This window comes from Urocampus carinirostris, chromosome 20 (assembly GCF_059441175.1).
Source record: "Urocampus carinirostris isolate Australia breed hairy pipefish chromosome 20, RoL_Ucar_1.0, whole genome shotgun sequence".
Taxonomy (NCBI): Eukaryota; Metazoa; Chordata; class Actinopteri; order Syngnathiformes; family Syngnathidae; genus Urocampus; species Urocampus carinirostris.
In genome coordinates, this window is record NC_142368.1 from 13895378 (window position 1) to 13917417 (window position 22040).

General features: G+C 41.0%; 1 long non-coding RNA gene across 2 annotated transcripts in view; it reads left to right on the plus strand.

Annotated features, from left to right (window-relative positions):
- Window positions 1-22040, plus strand: part of LOC148346307 (uncharacterized) — a 530417-nt gene that overhangs the window by 358366 nt on the left and 150011 nt on the right. For both annotated transcript variants that reach the window (XR_015848223.1, XR_015848225.1), the window contains one exon: window positions 30-170. This is a non-coding gene — a long non-coding RNA (uncharacterized LOC148346307). The remainder of the gene's footprint in view (window positions 1-29; window positions 171-22040) is intronic.

The window sequence follows — 22040 nt, forward strand, 5'->3', positions numbered from 1 at the left end:
AAGCTTCTCTCTTTCTTCTAACTTTGCAGACTTTCTTCAGACATCCTTCCGAACTCAGCAGGAGAGTCAGACTGATTGGTTTAATTATGTGTGGTGTGATTAACCGAGAACGCTCATCAATAAAGATCCTGAGATGGAACGCCGTGAGGATTTCAGAGATCCTTTATCAGGTACCGGAAGCTTTGGTTTGTATGCACGAGAGTTAAGACACTCATCGAACGTGAGGGTAGAAATAAAACTCTCTGAGTCGTCGGTGAAAGGATTTGTGTGATTGCATAAAGCATTCAATGACTTCTTCATTCCCATTTTTTAACTTTTTTCAACCATTTAAACGCCAAAGTGTTCCCGCCCAAAAATCAGGCATTCCTAGTTATTTGCATATACCCACAATCAGTGTGGGCTCGCACATTCTCAGCGCACAAGAAAATCTAGCCAGCGCACAAAAATCAGGGCTCGAAATTGCTAATTAAGAAGCGACTTATGTCAAAATTACAGTGCATGAAGGTAAAAACACACGGGTTCCCCTGACGTTGTGTCCTAAATGCGGTATTTTAAAGTCGAACGAAGTTGAGTAAAGTTAGTAGAGTATGTCGAGAACCGGCTTCTTCGGCTCGGCTCACTAAAAAGGAACCGGCTCTTTCGGGTCCTAAACGGCTCTTCGGGTAATCCCAACATGACCAAATATTAAGTAAAATTATGCACAAATTGACTTAAAGAAAGAGGGGAATAGAACAAAAAAGAAAAAAATAACAAAATAAAAAAGTAGTGAAAAGCTTGGAAAAAAAGAAACAGAAGGAAGAGAAAAAAGGAGAAAAAGAAACAAAGGAAAAAGTAACAGCTAGGAAAAAATAAACACAATGATATTTTTTTAAAAGGAATGAAAAAAAAGAAAGAAACAGGGAAAAAGAAGAAAAAGTTTGTGTTGCATTCAAATCATTTCCAATTACTGTATATCAAGTGAATCTTGTTGTAGTCAAGTCAAGTCATGTTTATTTGTATAGCCCTTTATCACAAGGAGTCTCAAAGGGCTGCACTGACCAAGGATTATAGCAAACTACTGACCATTTTTACACCATCCCCTGATCTAAAACCTACATGAGGGCAAGGAAAAACTCAAAACCTCAACATGAAGTAATTAAATTACAGTCTTGCGGTTTCCATTTTCATCATGCATTGTGTTCTGCATTCTGATCGACGAAACAGTCCCCCTACCCCTTTTCTTCCTGTGTCTGCTTGTACATCAATGACATTGCAAGCTGAGAAAAAAGAAACAAAAGGAAGAGAAAAAAGAAGGAAACATTTAGAAAAAAGACAGAAAAAAAGAAAAAGAAATGTAGGAAAAAAGTAAACAGAGAACAAAAAGAAAAAAATAAAAGCTAGGAAAAAATAAACACCATGAGATTTTTTTTAAAGGAATTTAAAAAAAGTAGAAATAGAATAGTTTCCACTTGTATCAAGTGAATCTTGTTGCCAACATTGTACTTCCACTAAAAAATGTGATTAAGTACAGTTCTTACTTACAACCGACTAAATAAGTCCCCAAAAATGTTAATACTATGCGACAAAATATATCAGGAAATAAAAAGAAATAGATATCTTGTGAAATAATTGTAAGATGAAACGACGTTTGTAGGCCGTACAACCTTTGCAATAGTACATGAGTCAATTCATTCAAAAGTGAAAAATAATTTTGCATTGCCGGAAACTCAGCAAAATGTAACTTGATGTCAAGATTTGGACATGTTTGATAATGAATTATCTTGCCACACTTGGGATTATGGTTGCTCACTGTTGTTTCAAGCTCACCGACTTTGTGTGAACGCTCAGACCCGTAAGGAAAATTACAGGGAACATTGCCCACAATTCAACTCCCAGTACATTGACAATCAACAATCCTCTCAGAGATCAGTTTTCAACCCTTACAATTGCCCAAATAAAGGACATTCTATTGTTATTATTAGTAGTCAAAGTACTAGTATGCAGTGTTCTCGTTTGCCCGCGTCCTAGACGCATCATTTTTTCTGGGGACGCAACGTTTTTGACACCAAATTATTACCCGATTACTTTTTTTTTTTTTAACAAAGATTTACCGCACTCCAAACTTTTCGACAGGCAGATCCGCCATTGTTGTTTTGGTCTCGCGCCGATCTCTGCAAACGAGATCTCGTTGCTTCGAGATGACGTCATTGTTTTGGCGGTTGTCGAGCGAAAGAGAAGTAATCCCTCCGTAAAAACAGTTGGTATTAGGTGCAAATCAACATAAAATTGGTAATTTCTTCAGTGTCGGTAATAAGTCGAAACATAATACAGAAAGTGGTAACAACGGCAATAATTCCGGCACGAAAAAATGCCGGAGAAATTCTTCAGACCGCGAAGGCAAGGAAAACATTTGTTTTGAAGCGAACGATTCGGCGAAAGAAAATAAACAAAAGAATACTCCTAGCAAGAAAATGACTTTTCTGCCAAAATGGACTCGATTATATTCCTGGTGACGCTATGAGGAGGATGATAACGAAGGCTACATGTTCTGTGATGCGTGCACCCAGCGTGACAAAAAAACTGGATTGCATAAATCATTTCACAATAAGAACTTTCAGAAAAGCACATCGGATCGGCACAATGAAAACCACAAATTAGCTATGGAAATTCCGTTGCTGAATTGGACCTTGAGAAGGCATTACAACTGTGGCGGGACAGGAAACCACAAAGAATATATGAACTGAAAAATCTGAAGTGATTAAAACTGCATTAATATGTAGACTAATATTTCAGCAATATTATTTTGTATAATGTACAATATTTTTGTGAACTGAAAAATCTGAAGTGATAACTGCTTTGTATTACCAATAAACTGTGATAATTAAAACTGAATGAATATATAGATTTTTGTATTTTATTCATATAGTTTACAATTTCAACCTGGATAAGACTAAATTGTTGGGAGCCATAGATCTATGATGGGACCCATAGATTTTTGAGCATGCAAGTCCCCGGGACCCATCACTTTTCAGAGGTAAAATTAACACTGTTTAAGTGTTAAATTAACACCACGACCAGGTTAATTCGTAGATATTAGACTGTTTGTATCTGCAAACTGCTCTTATGTGCTTTATCAACACTATTATCAGTGTAAATTAACACTTCGAAAAGTGTAAATTTAACACACTGTAGAATAGGGGCGTATGTTCTTAGAGGCAGTGTTAACTTTAAATCACATAATAAATACATTCAATTGACACTATTACCTGTGTAATTCATGGATATTAGGCTGTTGGTATCCTAAAAGTGTTAAATTAACACTTTTACCATTCAAATTAATGGATCCAAGTCTGTGTTTTACAAACTGTTCTTGTTAAACTAACAACATTATCAGTGTTCATTTATGGATAATGCTCATATTTGCGAACTGTTCCTAAGTGCTATTTTAGCACTATTACAAGTAATGTATTTATATTACTGTAAATGACTGCAAACTGATCCTTAATGTTAAATTAACGAGATTACCAGTGTTAACTTAACAACTAATTCTTTTGAAAATTATCTAAGTGAACATAATGAGTGTATAGTGCATAGGCGTCAAACAGGCGGCCCGCGGGCTGGATCAGGCCCGCTTAGGGATTGAATCCGACCCGCGAGACAACACTCAGAGAAGCGCAAGAGAAAAACAAGCTGCAGGTTGAAATATGTCAACTTGATGTTGCCAAAGAAAGGTGCCTCAAACAAAGACACTGTACTTGTATTTATTTCTCTCTCTCTCTCTCTCTCTCTCTCTCTCTCTCTCTCTCTCTCTCTCTCTCTCTCTCTCTCTCTCTCTCTCTCTCTCTCTCTCTCTCTCTCTCTCTCTCTCTCTCTCTCTCTCTCTCTCTCTCACCCTCTCTCTGTCTCTTTACTCTCTGTGCCTCTTTTTCTCTTCCTTTGTTGCTTTTTGTCTCTCTCTCTCTGTCTTTTTAACTTATTTTGCTCTAACTTATTTTTTCCTTTTTCTCTTTTTTTTTCTCTCTCTCTCTCTTTTTTTTTCCACCCCTTTTCTCCCACTCTCTGTCTCTGTCTCTTTCACTCTCTGTGTCTCTCTTTTTCTCTTCCTTTGTTGCTCTTTGTCTCTTTCTCTGTGTCTTTTTAACTTCTTTCTCTCTTCCTACCCTTTGCGCTTTCTTTTCTCTTTTCTCTCCTTCTGTCTTTCTATTTCTCTTTGAATTTCTTTCTTCCTCTCTCTTACTTTCCCCCTCACTTACGACTTCTCTTTTGATCTATTTTGTTTCTCACGCTCTCTCCTTCTTTCTCTTATTTCTTTATCTCTCTTTTTCTTTCTTTTTAATCTACTCGTCCAGCCCATGAGAGAATGTTTGTTCTATCTTGCGGGTTAAAATGAGTTTGACACCCCCTGGTATAGTGGATAGAAACATGATTTGGAGAAATGCTTTGCAGGCATTCCAGGATTATGAATTGTATCCATTTTATAGAAATTAGGCACGGATATATACACTCGGTAAAGACAGCTTTTAAGAGGGACACTTACCGTCTTCGGACAACTTGTGGTCACAGCAGAGGAGAGCTGCCGGGGGTCACCCTCATTTCCTAGGACTGTTCCTACTTACGAGGTTGTTAAATCTCAAGCACACCAAGTTCGATACTTTGCCAGCCGGGTCAAGAAGAAAGTGAAGGTAGCATAAAAGACGAGCAAAGACAAATTCTTCCCCTTCCTTTTCTCTCATGTGACTTAACCCCTGCGGTGCCTTGGCAAGTACACACAACCAAAACCAGTTCCAGACCTGTCCTACACTCGTGGGTGCCTCTCCCTTTTTTTTGCCTCGCTCTGTTTTCTTCATTTTTTTTGGGTGCATGTATCATTTAACTCTTAAAAATGCGAGGGCCCGACGATGAGCTCAGCGTCGGATCGGGTTTCAGAGCTGTCCGGGAATGCGAGAAAGACAGAGGTGCCGCCGAGGTCAAAGGCTACCGGGCTAGCAGTCAAGAGGGGTCTGTCTCGCCGGGGTGTCGGCTTTGTAGGGTGGGTTTGTGTCTTGGGGGGGTGGAGGATAAAACTGGAGTTAAAGGGGTCACTGGCGGCAGATGTGGTGGGGCAGGAGAACATTTGACAGCACTTGGGGGCTTGGGTAGCAGTTCGACGCCTCCGACTCGACCTAAGTGGCAGATTTAGTGCTGGCTCGGCGTTGTTTTTTTTTTTTTGTCTCAAGGAACGAAAATATTCGACCAACTCGGCCCCAGAGTCAAATTTTCTCGAGTCATAGATCTCATTAGCTGCACCGCTTATCCTCAGTAGGGTCGCGGGGGTGCTGGAGCCCATCCCGGCAATCGTCGGGCAATGGGCAGGGAACACCCTGAACTGGTTGCCAGCCAATCGCAGGGCACACAGGGACAGACAACTCGCTCGCTCATTCACACCTAGGGACAATTTGGACCGACCGATCCACCTGAAATGCATGTCTTTGGAATGTGGGAGGAAACCGGAGTGCCCGGAGGTAACCCACGCAAGCACGGGGAGAACATACAAACTCCACACAGGAAGTCCGGTAGCTGGATTTGAACCCACGCAAGAGGTTCCCAAGACCATAGAACTGTGCCTCACACGCGCTAACCACTGCACCGCCGTGCTGCCCTCATAGATCTCCACTCTTCAAAATGGTTCTTACTGTTTATGACGAAAAATATGTAAAATGGGAAAAATGTTCTCGGTCGACTCAGTTTGAGCTGAAAATTCATGCAAAATAAGAACATACTTAAAATAGAGATAGCGACAGAGAGAGAGAGATAGAGAGATTCTATCTTGGAAGCCGTCAGATCGTTATGCGAACTGTTGCCACCAGCTCAGTAAGCCTTTTCGTCCGGCTCTCTTCCTGCCCTGCTTTTCTCTGCCTGATCTCCGTTGCCAACCTGTTCCCTGACCTGTTTTGTCCCGTTACCTGCCTGTCTCCTGTTACCGACCTCGTTTCCAAACTTGACCCCGCCTTTGCTCTCCAGTCCCGGCCAGCGACTTGTAATTCCCGCCTGTCTTCGATCCTCCTCGCTAGACACGGAAGTGCCACTTGGGTCCTGTCTTCGTTCCTGGTTCGTGACATAGGTACCATTATTTTCTAATGGGAATAATTATTTCAGACCTCAACTAATTCAGACCCTTTCAACCTGCGATCAATTCAGTTCGAAAGCTAATTCTATTGCGTACAGTCTCCTGAAGTGAACAGAACCGAATGAGTTACATTGAAATACCTCCCCCCCAAAAAAAAAACGCATTTCAGCAAAAATCGAAATGACTGTTTTGGTTCCTCATTTGCATTTTCTCGCAACGTTTCAAAAGATTAGTCGGCATACTCGAGCGAGCATTTAAGGATTAACTGGGAGCGTCTGTTTTGCCTTTTGGGTCGCGCGTCCGCCTCGATTATTCCGAAAGAAGGTCCAGTCTCAACAAGAAGTGTTATGAGAAGAACACGAGAAGGGGAAGAATAAGTAAGGCCTCTCGCGTCTTGACGAACTCGAAGAAATTGACACCCGGCCTGCCGTGTTTCGAAGCGCTTATATAAATAGTTTAAAACCCGGACGGTGTCATTATATACTTTAATAGCGCTTCAAGCTTGTCTTGCTAAATTACATCCAACAGCTTGTAGAGATTTCATTTCGGGGGGGAAAAATGGGAAAGTATTCCCTTCACAACCTAATAATAATAATAATGTAAGAAAACAGTGAACTATTTGCACACAAACAGCTGTACAATACAATAATACAGTAGTTAAACATGTGCTCCAAGAGAGTAAGCTGCATATTACTCATCTCATCTCATTAGCTGCACCGCTTATCCTCAGTAGGGTCGCGGGGGTGCTGGAGCCCATCGCAGCAATCATCGGGCAGTGGGCAGGGGACACCTTGAACTGGTTGCCAGCCGATCGCAGGGCACACGGGGACAGACAACTCGCTCGTTCATTCACACTTAGGGACAATTTGGAGCGGCCAATTCACCTGAAATGCATGTTTTTGGAATGTGGGAGAAAACCGGAGTGCCCGGAGGAAACCCACGCAAGCACGGGGAGAACATACAAACTCCGCACAGGAAGTCTGGAGCTGGATTTGAACCCACGCAGGAGGTTCCCAAGACATGAACTGTGCCGCACATGCGCTAACCACTGCCCCGCCGTGCTGCCCGCTGAATATTACTATTAATATTAATATTAATAAAGAGACTGAGGAGATCATTTCTTCCTCATGCCACGAGGCTCTTTAACTCCACCCGGGGGAGTAAAAGCCCACATGAAACCCCACCCCCACATTTGTATATTACCCTATTCTTATTACAGTGTGTATTTCCCACTATTTAAATACTCTATATCACCACGTTATATTGGGTATTTTTGTATTCTATATATTTTCTATATTTTATTTTATTGGATTTTTCAACACAAGGATACTGCTGGAAGTGTGAATTTCCCTACGGGGATGAATAAAGTATCTATCTCTCTATCTCTATCTCGATCTCTCTCTCTATCCATCTTTCTCTGTCTCTCTCTATCTCTCTCTATCTCTGTGTCTCTCTCTGTCTCTCCATCTCCGTCCGTCTCTGTCTCTGTCTATATCTCTCTGTCTCTGTCTATATCTTTCTATGTCTCTCTGCCTATATCTCTCTATGTATCTCTGTATCTGTCTATAGCACTCTATATTTCTCTCTAACTCTCTCTATCTCTATACCTCTCTATATCTCTATCTCTCTATATCGCTCTATCTCTATATCCATCTATATCTCTCTCTCTATATCCATCCATCACTCTTTCTTTCTCTCTCTCTATCTTTATCTCTCTATCTCTATATCTATATATCTATATCTATCTCTCTATCTCTATCTATCTCTGTCTCTCCATCTCCGTCTGTCTCTGTCTATATCTTTCTATATCTCTGTCTCTCTGTCTCTGTCTATATCACTCTATATTTTTCTCTATCTCTCTCTATCTCTATACCTCTCTATCTCTCTATCTCTATATCCATCTATCTCTCTATATATCTATCCATCACTCTCTCTCTCTCTCTCTCTCTCTCTCTCTCTCTCTCTCTCTCTATATATATCTATCTCTCTATCTCTGTCTCTCTATATCTATCTCTGTCTCTCTATATCTATCTCTCTATCTCTGTCTCTACCTCTATCTCTCTATTTTAAGTACCGTTATGTTCTTATTTTGCATGAATCTTCAGCTGAAACTGAGTCGACCGAGAACATTTTTCCCAAAAAACGGTAAAAACTACAGAAGACGCCCGGGACACAGTGACCCCGCTTAACCATGTTTTTACTTTACAGTGTGGAATCAGATGGGGTTTTTTGGGGTCACTGTGTTACCCCATTTGCAACCAAAGATTATTTTGTGTGCCCCAATAATGACAAAATTCTAATTGCAGTGTTATGTACATGATGAATTACTTCTTCAAGGTGCAAGTCTGCTGTTGGTTTGCACCACAGCATCATTAAAATGGCAAAACACTATTGGCTGAACTCTCTCCCACAATGCATTTCTCACTTTTCGTTGGGATCAGAATTTAGCGTGTGACACACTTGAATTTTTGTAGCTATTTGTTCCAATGTGTTATGAAAGGATAGTGGGATTGTGGACGCGTTCTTAAGGATGGGCTGGGCACCCATATGATGCGGCAGGGGTAAACCAGTGAAAGCTGTGTGGCCCTGCTGTTGAACAAAATAGTGTGTTGTGTCACCCTGACCCGAGTGACATGGGTGTCCCATTTCATCTGGAGGGACAAAAGCATGACCAACTTAGGTGCCGGGGTGCCTAACTTTTTTGGGTGTTTGGGCAATTGGGTTGGCCATGGTCCAAACATTTTTATGTGTGTTTTTTGCTATTTTATTTCCCTTTTATTTTCTTTGTTATTGTATGTGTTTGTCTTGCTGTCGGTCACACCTCTTGAGGGATATGACCAAGGTAGATATATAGATAGATATAATTTTTCCCAAGAATTGCAGTGATCCTAAAGGGAGAAAAAAAAACATAACCACAGCGTTATAAAATCAAGAAATAGGTAGTTGGCACACACATTGTTACCCTAAAGAATATGGCTGTTACCAGTCGACAACGGGGACGATTATTAAGAATGAAAATGCAAGGAAAGGAAGGTAATTTCGTAAGGGCATGACAAATTAATTTAAAGCCTTTGTCTCATTCCTTTTTGCATCCACCTTTTAACTCCTCCGTACCAGCTCAAGTCATGTTACACCAAAAATGTGTTTTTTTTATTTATAATGTTACTTTATCAGACTAGCTGATTGGTATCTACGCCCGCCATACGGCAATTTAATGTTATAATCCCCACTTCAGAATGGTTTCATGTCTTACCCCAGAGGTCTACTGTATTTCCTGTTGGTTGTGTTTCCGTAGCACAGCCTTAAATGTTTTTTTCCTGTCTGCACCCATGCCCTACAAACCACTTGACTGACTTCGATTCAATCTGGAAACGTCATTAACGCAAAACAAAGATTTTCTACTTTTCCAACGATCATCTGCGGTAACTTGGGGAAAAAATATCCCACCGTTCTTACACGACTCTGCAATCGGTCTATTTTTTCACGCTTGTATTATCGGATCAGGGAAAGCAGCATAATCCCCGCGAGCGGCTAACCCTCAATCTCTTCGCTAGCGGTTGGAATCGGGCACGAGGAGGACGGGCAGACTTAAGCAATTTGGTGATAGTCAAGTGGCAGAATGTGGGAAAAAAAGCCACGGCAATTTCAGAGAGTAAAGTATTTTTAAAAATAAGATTCCAAAAAACGTACAAGTTTCATTTAGCGTTTAAAAATTCAATTACCGTAAATTCCGGACTATAAGCCGCTACTTTTTTCCCAAACTTTCAACCCTGCGGCTTATTCAGTGATGCGGCCAATTTATGTCATTTTTCTAATGGCCGGTGGAATATATGCGCCGAGGAAGACTGCAACTTCTTGGCTTGTGCATACATTAAATTAGCGTAAAAATACCCTTATCATGCAAAATGCAAAAAGGCACAACGAAGTATTTGCAGCCGCTTGATATTAGTGTGAATCGTGCATTCAAAGTGGCGCTACGTGTTGAATGGGAGAATTGGATGACTAGCTTACTTTCAGCGGGACCCGGCCTCTGCAGGTCTGCATCAAACCTTAAGTACCGGTATCCTTTTCCGTTCATTTTGCCGGCTGTGATTTTTTGACTGTGTACTTTAATGAAGGACATTTAGTTTCAATCGCGGGACTTAAAGTCGGGTTTGGGTCAATTTTGTGTTTGTGTTACATTTTGTAATGTGGGCGCATGCGGCTTATATACAGGTGCGGCTTGTGTAAGTACACAATCGGTTTTCCTCTAAAAAATGTGGTGGGTGCGGCTTATGATCAGGTGCGCGCTATAGTCCGGGATTTACGGTATTCAAATAGACAAAAAAAAATCCACGAAGTAGCCCCCTCCTCATTTTTCAAATGTGCTCTGCCAGCCCCTGTTAGAGCAATAGTCATCTGGGCATAATTGATTGCAGCCACACAGGTGCTGTTCATTTTATTTAGAAAGAAAGCAAAAAAGACATGACACAGATTTGCTCTCTCGGACCCTGCTCTTAACAACAGTTAACTGGAGATAATGGATCGCAGCCAAAACAGTAGTTTTGTCTGGGCAGGCCATAATGGAACGCATCAACGGCTCGGCCCCTGCATTCAGAAATAGTTGATTGGGGATAAAGGATCGTGCCAACAAAAATGCACTTTATACTAGGGTGGACAGAAATAGTTTTCTGTTAGTCCCTACTAGCAGCAATATGGGACTGTGGATAATGGATCATGGTCACGTGGATGCTGTTTATTTCAGGTGAAAAGGATGGGGGGGGAAGCTGCCCTGCATGACATAAATTTGCTCCCTCATCGCCGACCACAGTGCCTTATGTCGTTGCTTGCACCATATGGAATTGGGGATAATGGATTGCAGCTGCACAATTGCGTTTCATTTTAGGAATAAATAACAGCAACAAAAGAGCAGCCACGCCCGACGAAAAAGTACTCTGCTGTTCTCGGCTTATACAATATGCAATTGGGGGAAATGGATCATGGTTGCACAAGTGCAGTTCATTTTTTGGCAAAATAAAAGAGATCATGGGTAATGGGTTTTAACCCACAATGCACTGAGACGGCATTTAAGAAGGGTTACGATTTATAACAGTTCTTTCACATCAATGCGTGTGGTCTATAGTCACCAACTGAGACTTGTACTGATACTGCCACCGACTGGAGTGGGTGTGCAATTGCACTTTTTTTTAGAATAAAACAGAAAGAAATCAATTCTACTAGCCTTTTTGATTATTTTTTCTTTCACAAAATAGTAGATGAAACTTCCCCAACTCTAGTCCTAGAGGACCCGGCGTCCCGCCAGCTTTTCGTTGTTCCCCTCCTCCAACACGCCCGATTCACATAATCAGCTCATTAGCAAGCTGCTCTCGCCCGATAACGATCCTAATCAGTCCGATTGCGTGTGCCGGAGGACAGGAACAAAAACAAAATCCATAACTTGGAAGGACTGAGAGACGAAACATCTAGGGGATGGATCCGGCGTTCATTTCGGAACCTGCTATTCAATGTCGAATCACCGTAAATTCCGGACTATAAAGTGTTTCTGATTATAAGCCGCGCCCACCACATTTTAAGAGGAGAACCGCTTTTGTACTTACATAAGCCGCACCTGTATATAAGCCGCATGCACCCACATTAAAACACAAACAAAAAATTAACCCAAACCCGACTTCAAGTCCCGCGATAGAAACTAAATGTCCTTCATTAAAATACACAGCCCAAAAATCACGCAACGGAAAATGATACCGGTACTTAAGGTTAGATGCAGACCTGCAGAGTCCGGATCCCGTTGAAAGTAATCCAAGGAAAATAAGTCTATATTTCCAAAGGTAAGGGTGGGAAAAATATATATCCACTATTGTCCGCTGCGTCCACAAACACCTTTACTCCACTTCCCATCAGCCCCTGTTGTATTCGCCCATTCTTTTTGATTCGCCCGTGGAAAACATCAGAATAAGTCTCTAAAATAAATACATTACAAAAATATACAGTTGCAAATACATATTATACATACATTATACACATATTTACAAAGAAAGACGGTACACCGAGAGAGTTTTCAAAGCTTTAATGATAATAATATAACTTTTATCCCAAACTGTGACTGTGACAGGTAGCAACACGCTACTAGCAACACGCTCGCAACACAGTAAACGGGTCTGTTAAAAAAATATACCGTACTTTTAAAAATCACGGTAAACCGTCCTCATCTTCCTCCTCAGAACTGAAGCCATCAAAGTCGTCTTCCTCAGTATCGGAAAGAAACATGGTCATATAGATGTTGTCCCACGCTCCCTTATTCCAAAACACGCTAGCAACACGCTCGCAAAGTAAAGTTTACGTGCAATAGCTCATGTTCCTTCTTTATCGGATTGCTCGATTGCTTTTAGCCTGAAAGCTGCGTCATGTGCCTTTCTTTTTGAAATTTGCATGGTGAGGATATTTCTATGCTAATTTAATTTGTGCACAAGCTAAGAAGTTGCAGTCTTCCTCGGCGCATATATTCCACCGGTCTAAATCTTACCTTTTGCACTCGAGCGCCGCTGGCGGCCGTTAGAAAAATGACATCAATTGGCCGTATCACTGAAAAAGCCGCAGGGTTGAAAGTTTGGGAAAAAGGGAGCGGCTTATAGTCCGGAATTTACGGTAATAAAAGGAAATGGGACAAGGAGGTGACTGGGCAGAAGGAGCAAAATAGGACTCAAGCTCCACCCATAGAAGAGGAAAAAAGAGAAAAAATAGAACAATCGGAATATTTTCTAATTTTTTTAAGGATTTATGATCATCTACTATAATTAAAAAGGTGAACTTGACAATTCAAAAACAGTAGACTCCTGGATACAGCGTCCCCACCTTACAACATATTCACGTTACTTTGTGTAATAAGACAACTCAAGACGTTTTTTCCGCCATGACAGCGAATTGTGTGTTACTGAAAACATAGAAAATGATTATTTTTCCATGTTCACGCGTATGAAGAGTTGTACAAAATGCTGGGCTGCTATTGGTAAGTGTCACAGTATCATGGAAACACTGATATGGTATTTTCGGAATTACCTCCCACAATGACTTTCTCTTCATTAGTTTAGAATCTCATGAGCTTATTAAAGACTTGGCAATTAAATAGAGTATTTTTGTTACTGTATCTACTCGTTGTGAGTCCTAAGGCTTGCATTGATGCTTAAGGTAGAATTAAAAACATGCCAACCATGGAAACAAAGCAAAACAAACGTGAAAGAAGAAAACACTCATATTTACTCTTGCCAAAGAATATGACTGCAACCAATCAACGATCAGGATTACTATAAATAATAAGGATGTGATTAAAGTAACTATAGTATTCTAAAGGCAATCCTCTCAAGTGCAAATTTAGAAATAATTTTTAATTCAAATCCACCATATCCTCCCCCCCTCTGCATCCACCCACTAACTCCGCTGTACCAGTTTTAGAAAATCTGCTTTACGGTGTAGTTTTTTTTCCCGACTCTCTTTACAGCATTTTCTCCACTATATGACACAACCCTTATAAAATCCAATCCCTGTGTATGGCGTGTTTCTGGGATGCTTATCTGCTAATGGCAAATGGCAAACAATTGGGACAATTATTGAAAATAAGGACGCAGTAAAGGCAAGGGAATTGTCTAAGAGCATATCAGTCCTCATTATAAAAATCAGTTCTCGTTTGAATACATGGTCTCCTCCCCATTGGGTTTCTTCATTTTCCTCATGTTGAGGTTTTTGAGTTTTTCCTTGCCCTCATGTTGGTTCCAGATCGGGTGATGGTGTAATACTAGTCAGAAAAAATAGTCTGTGTAATAACCTGTGAAGCCCTTTGAGACTCTGTGATTAAGGGCTATACAAATAAAAATGACTTGACTTGACTTGACTTGCATCCACCCGCTCACACCGCTAGACCAGCTCAAGGAGTATATTACACATAAGTAGTACTTATTATATACTATACAGTAATTACAATGAGTTTCTATCTCCCACTCTATGACATTTTCAAATTATGGGATACATTTCGAAGGGTACTGATATGCTATTCTTCCCCACCTCCCCTTTCTTGTTTTTAATAGATTTATCTCCTGGCACACGCCACCTTCTACAAAAATTAAAAAATCTGTTTTACGGTGTAGTTTTTTTCCGACTCTCTATATGACAACCCCTTATAAAATTCAATCCCTTTGTATGGCCAGTTACGTCTCTGAGATGCTTGCCTGATAATGGCAACTGTTAAACAATTGGGACAATTATTGAAAATAAGGACGCAATTAAGGCAGGGGAATTGTCTAGGAGTATATCAGTGCTCATTTTGAAATCAGTTCTCGTTTGAATCTGTCGTCTCCTCCCCTTTCGCATCCACCCGCTAACACCGCTAGACCAGCTCAAGGAGTATATTACTGATAAGTAGTGTTTATTATATACTATACAGTAATAAAATAAGTTTCTATCTCCCACTCTGAGATTTTCAGTTTGTGTTCTTCACCTCAGACCCTGTATCCCGGGGGTGTACTGTATATGCGTACACACTTGTGGCAAATTATGGGATACATTTCGATGGGTACCGATATGCTATTCTTCCCCACCTCCCCTTTCTTGTTTTTAATAGATTTATCTCCTGGCACACGCCGCCTTCTACAAACCACCGATAAAAAAACAACTCGGCCAGGAAAAGTAAAGAGTGATTACCGTCGTAAAACTGACGATAAAACCCCAAAATGGGCGTGGCTTTTTAAATCCAACTCGGGGTCGAAGAGCACCGCCGGCGGGTACGCTTGGTCTTCATTAGGACAGGAAACGTGCGAAAGGAGAATCCCCCTCCCTCCTTTCCCCCCGGCGCCGTTTTCTCACAAACGCTGCCAACAATGCCGATAACACGCTTTTGATTGAAGGAGATGAAAAAAAAAAAACAGGACGTTTGTGTCGAGGACAGGCAGGTATGATAACAAAAACCCTCAAAGGACTGGTTCCCATGGGAACGGCAATGATTCCCCTTTATTTTTTGTTGTGGTTGTTTGGCAATGTTGTCGGCGCTGGAATGGTGACAAGGTCTAATATCCAAGATCCAGGACAGGTGGGCTTCAGGAGGGTTTTCGCTTTCTTCTTTTAGTTAGAGCAGGGGTGTCAAACTCATTTTAACTCGGGGGCCACACGATCGAACAAACATTATGTCGGGGGCCGGAGTAGTATATTAAAGAGAAAGAAAAAGAGAGAGAAATAAAAGAAAGGAAGGGAAAATAATAATAATAATAATAATAATTTCCTTGTATTGTCATTCTGTGAGGGCGGGATAAAGAAAGAGAGAGAGGGAGAGAGCGTGAGAAACAAAAGAGATAAAAAGTCTTGAGAGAGGGGGAAAAGAAAGGGAGAGGAAGAAAGAAATCCAAAGAGAAATAGAAAGACAAAGGGAGGGAAAAGAGAAAAGGAAAAAAAGGAAGTTGGAGCAAAAGAGGATAAAAGACACAGAGAGAGAAAGAGACAAAGAGCACCAAAGGAAGAGAAAAAGAGAGACACAGAGAAAGAGACAGAAAGAAAAAGAGAGGGAGGGAGAGAGCCTGAGAAACAAAAGAGATAAAAAGAGAAGTCATGAGAGAGGGGGAAAGAAATCCAAAGAGAAATAGAAAGACAAAAGGAGAGAAAAGAAAGCGCAAAGGGTAGGGAGAGAGAAAGAGAAAAGAGAGAAAAGGAAAAAAAGGAGTTAGAGCAAAATAAGTTAAAAAGACAGAGACAGAGACAAAAAGCAACAAAGGAAGAGAAAAAGAGAGACACAGAGAGTGAAAGAGACAGAGAATGGGAGAAAAGGGGTGGAAGAGAGAGAGAGAGAGAGAGAGAGAGAGAGAGATGGAGAGAGAGAGAGAGCGAGAGAGAGAGCACAAAAGAAGGTAAAAAGACACTGAAAGGATCAAAGAAAGAGAAAGAAAGATAGTAAAAGCGAGAGCGTGAGAAACAAGAGATAAAAAGAGAAATAGATAGAGAGAAAGAACGAAATCCAAACGAGAAATAGAAAGAGTGAAAAAGGGAAGGTGAGAAAGAGAGAAGTGTAGAAAGAGAGGAGAAACCAAGAGAAAGGGAAAAAAGAGCAGAAGAAGGTAAAAAGATACAGAGAGAAAGAGACAAGAGGAACAAAGGGAGAGCGAGAGAGAGAGAGAGAGAGAGAGAGAGAGAGAGAGAGAGAGAGAGCGAGAGAGAGAGCGAGCAGGGGAGGGCGAAAGAAAGAAAAAGAGAGAGAGAGAGAGAGAGAGAGAGAGAGAGAGAGAGAGAGAGAGAGAGAGAGAGAAAAATAAATACAAGTACAGTGTCTTTGTTCGAGGCACCTGGCTTTGGCAACATCAAGTTGAAATATGTCAACTTGCAGCTTGTTTTTCTCTTGCGCATCTCTGAGTGTTGTCTCGCGGGCCGGATTCAATCCCTTAGCTGGCCTGTTTTGCACGAGTGAACTAGAAAATAGTTGTTCTGTGAACTGAAAATGCTGAAAACTCTCAGGCTGATCCCGAGATCGGATCCGGACCAGCGACGGTGGGTTAGCATTACTAACAAATGCTTAGAACCGGGGAAAGTTTAGGTTTATACAATACAATGACTAAATTTTGTGCAGGCTTGGGGAGTAACGGAACACATGGAACAGCAAAAATGATGTCGGCAAGCTGTTTGGATTGATTTTCATTTTGTTTCTGTCGCATTTGATGTTCGTTTTGCCAAAGATCAAAGAGATCAAAGCCAGGAGAGAACGCTTACCACATGTTGTGAGTCAAAATTTTGTTCATATTTAGTTTCTTTTGTCTTTTATTAGCATAATTGGTATTGGAGTCATCCAAAAGTCATTGAAAGTAATCAAGTTTAAGTAACCCTACCCAACCCTGTACATAACATTCTGAATTGAATAAAAAGAAAGGCATTATGGGACATAGTTCAGCCAATAGCATATTGGCATTTTCTTGATGCAGACGCATTATTATACACACACAAATTGTATGTTTTTGTGCATGAATATTCAATTCTTCTCGATTTACTATAGTGGGGGAAATGCCACAAAACGAGAATGCTGAATTTCTCCTTATGTAGATATTCTCCCTACCATATAACGGTACCAATATAATTGACAACTCATATTCCCCTAGTAACCGTTAAGAAAGGCAGGTGGCGCTGTCTCAAGCACAGAGACAAGAATGCTGAATTTCTCCTCATGTAGATATTATCCCTACTGTATAAATTACCAATACAAATATACTATTTTCCTGTTTTTTGAGTTAAACAAGATAAATATGTTTGGAGTACTGGACTCCTGTTTTAGCTGTTGTGCAAAATAAGAAAATAATGGGTTTTTATTCCCCCTGCATATTCTTACTTCATCCTGGATGAAATGAAATCAAAACAGAAACAAAACAGTCTGGAAACTGGCCTCATCCGAAGCAGCACGATGCTCCAGGAAAATAAAGTGCAAGCTTTATTGATGCGGCGAAGGCGTCGCCCGTACAGTGTTTTCCTTCTTAAGTGAAAACACATTTGGGCGACTGGTGCCCGCGAGCGAAGCGTCTGTAGTGCCCCCCGAAAACCCCCCCAAAACCCCCGCGCCGGGGTAATTACATCATTTGGAACTGGAATGAAAGCACTTTACAAGGGAAAGGACGTGAAATGCTTTATTGCACAGCCAATTGCCAATTAAACACAACACCTGGCTTCATAGCAGCCCACCGCTACGTCCCCTGGCTCCTGACGAGGACCCCCGAGAACGGTCCTCTCTCTGTTTTTATATGCCAGGAAAACCTAGTCGACAATACACCTTCACATAAGTCAAGGGGGCGGGGCTTGCTCTTATGACTAAAGGCCTGAAACGTAGCACTGCTAGCAGTTGTGATCAGTGTTCCCTCTAAGCTGCGCACGTGCGCAATCACGCACTGCTCGCACATTCTCAGCGCACAAGAAAATCTAGCAGCACACAGAAATCAGGGCTCAAAATGACTAATTAAGAAGCGACTTAAGTCAAAGTTACAGTGCATGAAGGTAAAAATACACGGGTTCCCCTGACGTTGTGTCCTAAATGCGGTATTTTGAAGTCGAAGGAGAACGAAGTTGAGTAAAGTGAGTAGTTAGTAGAGTTTTTCGAGAACCGGCTTCTTCGGCTCGGCTCACTAAAAGAAACCGGCTCTTTCGGGTCCTAAACGGCTCTTTGGATTGTTTTTGCTTCTTTAATCCCAACATGACCAAATATTATGTAAAATTATGCACAACATGACTTAAGGGAAGGGGGGAATAGAACAAAAAAGAAAAAAAATACCAAAATGAAAAAGTAGTGAAAAGCTGAGAAAAAAAGAAACAGAAGGAAGTCAAGTCAAGTCAAGTCATTTTTATTTGTATAGCCCTAAATCACGAAGAGTCTCAAAGGGCTTCACAGATTATTACACAGACTATTTTTCAGCCGACGAGAAGAGTAGGTTATTCATATGCTATGGAGTAGAAGTGAGTTTTAAGTTTAGATTGAAACATTTCCACTGAGGTTGCGGATCGGATCTCAGGGGGAAGAGCATTCCACAGCACCGGTGCCCGGATGGAGAACGCTCTCGAACCAGCAGAACACTTCTTGGCTCTTGGGATCACCAGAAGACCGGCACTCTCAGATCGTAGGCTTCGGACCGGGACATAGGGGCAAATCAGATCTGAAAGATAAGAGGGAGCAAGTCCATGTATGATTTTGTATAATACTAAGAGAACCTTGAAATCACATCTAAGGCTAACTGGGAGCCAATGCAGGTTAGCCAAAATCGGTGTGATGTGATTGTGCTTTTTTGTCCTAGTTAAAAGCCTCGCTGTGGCATTTTGTACCAGCTGAAGAGACTTGATTCTAGACTTCGGGAGACCAGAGAGTAGTGCATTACAGTAATTGAGACGGGAGGTAACAAACGCATTAATTATAATTTCCGCATCAGACTGAGACAGTATTGAACGGATTTTAGCAATGTTACGAAGATGGAAGAAAGCGGTTCTAGTAATTTTCTTTACATGCATTTCAAAGGATAGATCAGGGTCAAATATGACACCTAAATTTTTAACTGAGTCACTCTGTGTGATGTGACATTTGTCAATGTTCACAGCAGTTTTTGAGAATAAGTCACGGCATTTAGATGGACCAATAACTAACATTTCGGTCTTTTCAGAGTTAAGACGCAAGAAATTGAGTGACATCCACTCTTTTATCTCAATGAGGCAGGCCTCCAAATTTCCACAGTTTAGTGTGGGAGATTCCTCCAACGGAAGATATAGTTGAGTGTCGTCTGCGTAGCAGTGGAAGCTGATATTGTACTTGCGAATAATATCACCTAATGGAAGCATGTAAATGCTGAAAAGAAGGGGGCCAAGCACTGAACCCTGCGGAACACCGCAGATAACACTAAAGGGCTCAGATGTCATTTCACCAAGAAGGAAAAATTTTGAAAAAAGACAGAAAAAAAGAAAATAAAGAAATGTAGGAAAAAAGTAAAGAGAGAACAAAAAGAAAAAAGTAACAGCTCGGAAAAAATAAACACGAGATTTTTTTTTAAAGGAATTTAAAAAAAAAGTAGAAAAAAAAACACGGAAAAAAGAAGAAAAAGTTTGTGTTGCATTCAAATCAATTCCAATGATATCAAGTGAATCTTGTTGACAACATTGGACTTCCACTAAAAAATGTGATTAAGTACAGTTGTGTATTGTGCAACCGACTAAATAAGCCCCCAAAAATGTTAATATTATGCGACAAAATATATCAGCAAATAAAAAGAAATGGATATCTTGTGAAAGAATTGTAAGGCAATCGTGCATTAGTCAGTTCATTCAAAAGTGAAAACAATTTTTGCATTGCCTGAAACTCAGAAAAATGTAACGTGAGTTTTGGACATGTTTGAGAATTAATTATCTTGCCACACTTGGGATTGCTGTTGCTCACTGTTGTTTCAAGCATTGCTCACCGATTTTGTGTAAACGCTCAGACCCCTGCAAAATTACAGGGAACATTGCTTGTGATGCAATCCAGCACCAGAGTCCAGAACCCGACATGTTCCATGCTCATGTCGGCCCGAAGTGAAGAAAAGCAAAATGTATTTCTTCTTCTGTTTGCTAAATACCCGAATTACGCTCTCAAAACACTCGGGTCAAATATAACTCAATTAGGTGGAAGAAAAACACAAAATGGAGCAATGTACTACTTGGATACTTTATGGTTTGTTTCAAGAAGAATGACAGGGGTGGAAAACAAAATTACACAATTTGGGTGTTTTGTTTTAAAGTGTCTGATTTTTTTTTGTAGTATAGTTCATGTCATGGGAACCTGTCGTGGGTTCAAATCCAGCTCCAGACTTCCTGTGCGGAGTTTGTATGTTCTCCCCGTGCTTGCGTGGGTTTCCTCCGGGCACTCCGGTTTCCTCCCACATTCCAAAGACATGCATTTCAGGTGGATTGGCCGGTCCAAATTGTCCCTAGGTGTGAATGAGCAAATAAGTTGTCTGTCCCTGTGTGCCCTGCGATTGGCTGGCAACCAGTTCAGGGTGTCCCCTGCCCACTGCCCGGAGATGGCTGGGATGGGCTCCAGCCCCCCCCCGCGACCCTAATGAGGATAAGCGGTACGGCTAATGAGATGAGATGAGATGAGATATATAATATATGTTATTATTCCGTCATGAAGCGGAACTTGATCAGGACCCAAATGCGTGACGTTTCTCACACAAGCCTTTTATTTTATGGGAAATGGGGAGTCATGCACGCAGCAGTCTGGCGTGGAATCATAGGAAGCCAGAGGCCATCGAGATCGATACCAATTGCCCGAGCAGGTATTGGACAGATGGGGTCGATACCGGACAGGACGGGACAGACAGGATTGATATCAAAACAGGATATCAATAATACACAAGACAAACTAGACTGGAGCAAACTGGAAGCCGATATTAAACAACGGGACGGACAGAATTGATATCAAAACATGAAATTGAAATTAAACAGGACAAATGAGACAGGGACAAAACTGGAAACCAATATTAAACGGGGCAATACCGGTCAGGAAATACCAACAGGAAACAGGACCGAGTCAAAACCCACGTCTTGTGGGGCTTAGGTTTGTTGACGGACTGACAAAGGAAGAGTGAGATAACTGAGCTTAAATAAACATAAAGCATATTATTATTTTTCTATTATAAGAATCATATCGGGGTTTTTAGTAAAGTTATTAAAAAATCACAAAATTATTTATTTTGCAGGGTTAGCTCATTTTCATGACCAACTTATTTTTTTTTTAATAAAATAAGAAAATACTTGAAATGAGGAAAATGATCTGCTCCTGGAATTGTTTACGAACAACCCAATTCATATGCTTTCATGTAGAAAAAAAATGATTGAATTTATTAAATCAAGACCAGAACAGAGACAGGACCCACTTGCGTGGACAGGAGAGCAAAAAACGTGGTCGAGATCAGAAAATGGGTCGAAGCCGGGAAACAGACGGGAGCCAAAACAGGAGTGAGTCAGGGTCGAAAAGCTTGCCTAGCGTAAACTGAGGTTTGCAGACGGACTGACCACAGGTGACAGATAGATGAGGGTTTAAATAGGGACAGAGAGCCAATCAGAGTCCGAGGCAGTTGGCGCCAAAGGAGCAGGCAAAGGTGAATCACATCGGTAATCATGACAGACCTATTTTGTTTTCTAACTAATACATATACTGTTCTCTTGATTTTTATGACTTTATTTTATGTAGTGGATACATTAGATTCGAGAAGAGTGCAATTATTTTATCAAATATTTTCTTTTGGAAAACCCAGTTTGGCCCCACCTCAGCCAGACCCTAGCTCCGACCACCCCCAAGGAATTTGTGTTTGAGTTCCTGATCTAAAGTAGGAATGAATGGATGAATGCCTTCTGTCATTATTCAAGTACAACAAAATTAGAGGGCTTTCTAAATACAACAAATGCGCAAAAGGATCGTTAGAATGAC